Genomic DNA, 6,000 nt, shown 5'->3' on the forward strand with positions numbered 1-6,000 from the left:
CGCATGCTGTCGGGTAATAGCTCGCAGTTTTTTTTTCGCGTTCCGAATCGGGTAAACGTTTTACAACGTTCCACGTTGAGTTCATAGTATCACTTTGTTCGCGTCGATCCAACTCTTTTCCGGAAGTCCCAGCCATTTGACAAACAGTTTGTTATCTTTCCTACGCAATCCTTTCTTGATGAGGTACGTGTCGGTGTGTTTCGTTTTAGAGAGTTCCTCTTGGTAAAACCTTCCTTTCAAAATTTCACAGCTACTATCCTTTATTATATACGTGTGACGATTTCCGGGTAAAACTCGAACCACGGTAAAAAGTTCCGTGCTCCAATTTCTAGTGAATCCCTTCTCAAAAGTACGTTTGAATTTGCTGATCCTCACCTGGTTTCCAATTTTGAATTTTGATTTCTTGGTCGTGGGACTGTATTTTGGACAATAAACCGTAGAAATTAATCGCTGTTCGTCGGATTGTTTCACGTCCACTGGTTTTATGCCTATCGTACTGTGAACGGTATGATTGTAATCGTCAACGAATTCCGGCAGGATGTCGACCCACTTGTAATTTCCCCGAAGCGTGAATCGTTTACACATGTGCGTTTTCAAGGTTCGATGAAATCTTTCCACGATGCTGGCTTTCAAGTGACTGAAAGTCGAATAATGTTGAATGTCGTGCTTATGAATAAACTTTTGGAATACGGTGTTGTAGAATTCCTTCCCATTGTCTGTTTGCAGAAATCGTGGTCGTCTGCCACTTTCATCGAAAATAGTTTTGAATGCTTCCGTGAGGCATGTCCCCGTTTTGGCTTTCAACGGTAGAGCCCACGCGAATTTTGAAAACGTGTCTATGACGGTGAGGAGGTACTTGCGACCCTTGTTCAATTTATATACATTTTTCAAATTACCGCTGCTCATTTCGACGAGGTCCGCCTGCCATAGGTCGTCGATACCCTTTGTTACTACAGCTAAACGTTCGTAGTTGCGGCGTGCAGGTTTGTGCAACTCTTCAACGATGGCTTGCCTAGACATTGAGATTTAGTTTGAAGAGAAGGACTAACGTGATGGGATTCAATGAAGGTGGTACCTCACTTGTGTTTTGAATGATAAGTTTATCACCTGCACTCACATCAAACACAGTAAGATCTTCGTCTTGGTGTATTTCATATATGTTGTGTGTTTCGTTCCAATGTGCCAAAGGAATGTTTCCTGCTTTCTGGACACCACGATTCGATATTAAGGTCATGGTGGGAACACTAGCTTTTCTGCCGTGAGACCAATACGAAAATTCGTGTATCTGAATAGTGCCATCGATGAGAAACTTGTAATACGGATGATAAGGATGTAACATGTACAGTTTGTTACCTTCAACGAACGTGGAAATTCTCTGCTCATTCGGTACGCTGTTGATTTCAATGGCATCCAGAGAATGCAGTTTAGCAAATTTAGTATCGACACTAACGAACGAGGTTACTGTGAAGCTGACCAAGTGTATTTTGTATGGGCAACAAATGTTCGACGATGGTATCCGTTACGGAAGAAAACGATGCTTTAATTTTTACTTCGACGTTCATCTGTTTGTAGTTTTCGTTCAGTTCTTGCAACTTGGCACCGAAAGCGGCCAGCGTCGATTCCTGAGTGGACTCCAGCGCTCCAATTTGATCTCTAATGTTGACTACAATGTTCTGAAGGTTCTCAACTAGATTCAATTTCGAGCTTTTCACGGTAAGGTCGTTCACGATGTCCCTCATCTCGGTAAACTGGGTATGAAGATCCGTGACACTCTGCGATGTCGGCAACCTGGACACCGTGTCGCGAAACGAAGCAATTTCATCTCGAATCTGTTCCACGTTTGTTGTTTCTGTTTCTAATAGTTTTAGCATTCGAGATATGTTCCTTTTCAAAGCATGCAATTCTTTAGAGGTGGGAAGATTGGCTACTGTATTTTCGAGAGCACTCAATTAACTTTTTATGTCACTCGACTCGGATAAAGCCGTCACTGCCGTTTTCAATTTTTCTAAATCTTTGTTCGAAGGCACACTCGTCTGTAACAATTCCAAATCACCCTGTATGTTGTCCAGTACATGATGAAAATGGTTAAGATTTCTTGCAACCTTCAAATTTTCCAGGTAGTCGATTTTCTGCTGAACCGTGCTTAAAGTGTCTTGAATACCCGTTTGGGCTTCAGCCTCCAAAGATGCCTGAAGCGTAGCAATAGTGGTTTGAATGTGTTCGAAATCTTGATAAGCCTCTAATTGAATTTTGATGTTTGCCACGCTCTTGCTAATAACTTTTAATTGATCGGAGGATGGTAGATTTGAATTTGGAAACATCATCGTGTAGACGTTCCACATGAAGCTCAGAGAAATTCTTCTCAATTGTGGAAGTTCGTTCTTCGATTTCGAATTTTAATTTTTCCAAATTTTTCGTTTGAAATTGCTGTAATTTGGCCAAATCATTTTGAAGCGAATCCACACTCAATTGTACATTTTGAACGTTATCGTACGAAGGCACGTCAACATAATTTTTTATTAGCGTTTTCAACTCGGAATCAATTTTCACAATAGGATCCAAGCATTGTGTTTGTAAATTAGCCACTTCAGATTTTAAACTGTTGTTTAACGTCTCCTGCCAAGAAATCAGGTCACTTCTCAACTTTTTAACTCGAACATCCAGCATGAGAATCTCGTCAGCATGGTCTACACGCTTGGTGTGTCCGAAAATGTCGTTAGGCATTATGGTTATTATTAAAGGAAAGACGATTCGTAATTCTATGAAGAGAGGAATGAGTTTGTCGTAATCTCCAAGGAGTTCCATGTATAACCGATCTCCTGTAGAAACATCATACGCGATGTCGGAAAGCATCTTATCGTGCTTGATGCGATAAATGTTCTTGCCAGAGGAGACTTTGATTTCACCTACGTTCTCAGGATTCACGGTGATCCGAAGTTTCCCACCGATCGGAATTTCGTAGAAATGTAAATTGTTGTTGACTAACTAACTAACTCCCTAGCCTTCTTAAACCCGAAGGTTCATGGCTGCAGCAACACAGGCCTTCCATCTTTCCCTATCTGGAGCAAGTTCTATATACTCTTTTCCATCCCTACCGATTTCCCTTAGGTCCATCTCAACGTTGTCCCTCCATCTTCGTCTTGGCCTTCCTACAGGTCTCTTACCATCAGGTTTCCCAACAAGAATCCTGTAAACTATTCTTTCCTCTCCCATTCGTGCCACATGGCCTGCCCACCTAAGTCTTCTTGATTTAATTATTCTAATAATATTTGGACATGAATACAAATTATGTAGTTCTAAATTATGTAACCTTCTCCACTCACCTGTCTCGTCATCCCTTTTAGGTCCAAAGATCTAAAGGTCTAAGGATCTTATTTTCAAATACTCTCAATTTATGTTCCTCTTTCAATGTAAGGGACCAAGTTTCACATGCATTAAATACTACAGGCAAAATTACTGTTTTGTATATTTTAACTTTTAGTTTCTTAGATATTAAACGAGAAGACAAAAGTTTATGAAGAGAGAAGTAACATGCATTTCCTGAATTAAGCTTACTTTTTATTTCATCTTTAATATCATTTTCATTTGTTAATATTACTCCTAAGTATTTGAATTTGGAAACTGGTTCAAACGAGTTGTTATCAATAATTAGATTTTGATTATTACCTAACACTTGGTTTCGGCCTGTAAGCATATATTTAGTTTTCTCTTTGTTAACTTCCAAACCTATCTCTTTAGCAGTTTTGAAAAATATTTTAGCATTATTCTTAATTGTATTCACATCATCCCCCAGTAAGTCTACATCATCTGCATATGCTAACAACTGAGTCACACCATTTAATTTTAGTCCTTCTTTAGTTTCTTTTACCTTCCTTACAGCATATTCTAAGGGAAAGTTAAAGAGCAATGGAGATAATGCATCTCCTTGTTTTAACCCATCATGAATTGTAAATTTGTCAGACATATTAATACCCACTGTTCACTAGTGCATATTCTTATCATACTAACAAGCTTCTTAGGTATTCCAAACTCTACTAATATATTATATAATTTATCTCCTTTGACCGAGTCATATGCTTTTTTGAAATCAATGAATAGCTGATGGACATTTTGATTATATTCCCACTTTCTTTCAAGTGTCTGTCTGATGTGAAAAATTTGATCTGTAGTTGATCTGTTACGTTTAAATCCACATTGATAATCACCTATAATTTCATTAGCATATGGGGTTAGTCTTGTTAAAAGAATGTTAGATAATATTTTATATGTTGTTGAGAGTAGAGAAATTCCACGATAATTATTGCAGTTCATTTTATCACCTTTTTTAAACACAGGAACAATTATGGATTCTTTCCACTGTTGAGGGATTTCTTCTTTATTCCATATTGAACAAATTAATTTATGAATTTGACATATTAATGAATTTCCACCATATTTAATTAACTCAGCTGGTATTAAATCAATGCCCGGTGCTTTGTTATTCTTTAGCCTTTTAATAGCATCTTTAACTTCAGTCAAGTTAGGTTCTGGAACTAAGGTTCTGCTGTGTGTACTTAATTTATTTCTGATTTATCTCCTACATGAACATTTAAAAGATCATTGAAGTAGTTCTTCCATCTATTTAGAATATCGCTTGGGTCAGCTAGAAAATCACCATCTTTATCTTTTATCAACTTTACTTTAGGTTGCCCCCCTTTCTAAACTCATTTACACCGTTATATAAATCTCTGATATTTTTATTTTTGCTGTTTGTTTCAATTTCGTTAATTTTGCTTTTCAAGTAATCTCTTTTATTACTTCTAAACGTGCGGTTAACTTCTCGCTTTATTCTATTATAACTGTTTAGATTTGTATCATCAGAGTTATTTAACCACCTAAGTCTAGCTTGATTTCTTTTTTCTATTAGATTATTACATTCATTATCAAACCATGGCTTACTTTTTCTCGGTTTATGGTATCCTATACTTTCTTTAGCTGCTGATTCTATTGCATTACGTATGTGCTCCCAATTCTTATTTACGTCTGTTTCATTTATATTTTCATCATCATTTAAATCCTGCAAAACATCAAATCTATTTGACAGTTTAATTTGGTAATCTTTCTTAATTCTTTCATCAGTAAACTTTCCTGTATCAAATTTTAGAGCTTTTAGATTTTGTTGCTTATGATTTATCACTGAGAGTCTTTCACTTAATTTAGCAATTACTAAATAATGGTCACTGGCACAGTCAGCATCTCTATGTGTACGAACGTCAATTATACTAGTATGCCTTCTCTTATCAATGAGAATATGATCTATCTGATTATGAGTTTTACAATCTGGAGAAGACCAGGTATATTTATGGATATCTTTATGTTTAAAAGTGGTACTTATCACAACTAAATTTTTTGAGGTTGCAAAAGTAATCAATCTTATACCATTATCATTACTTAATTCATGAAGACTTTTCTTTACCAATCGTGGGTTTAAATGTCTCTTCTTTGCCAATCTGTTCATTACAGTCACCTAACAGAATTTTCATATAATACTGAGAAAATTTATCAAAGACCTCTTCTAACTCTGTATAAAAATCATCTTTAGTATTATCATCTTTATCTTCCGTTGGTGCATGTATGTTTATTGAAATAATTTTACACCACCTACCCTGTAAAACTGCATATGATATCCTATTATTAATAAATTCTACTGTTTTAAGAGCCGAGATAATTCTATTATTTATGAAAAAGCCTGTTCCAAAATTATGATTTTCAGTACCACCATAGAAAAAAGTATAATTTTTAGTTTTACAATTCCCTTCTCCTGGCCACCTAACTTCCTGGACAGCTACTAACCGCTCCATGGCAACACCTGCAACAATGAAGAAAACAACAACTGCTAATCAAATCGGAGTGATAGTAGATACTAGAAATGATAAGAACAGGGCTGCCAACAAAACATTTAAAAAATGGCGCCAGATTCAAAAGTTGCGGACTTTATGGGACACCCTATACATCTAATTT

The sequence above is a fragment of the Lepisma saccharinum genome, chromosome 15 (genome assembly GCF_977018435.1).
Source record: "Lepisma saccharinum chromosome 15, izLepSacc3.1, whole genome shotgun sequence".
NCBI classification, from domain to species: Eukaryota; Metazoa; Arthropoda; class Insecta; order Zygentoma; family Lepismatidae; genus Lepisma; species Lepisma saccharinum.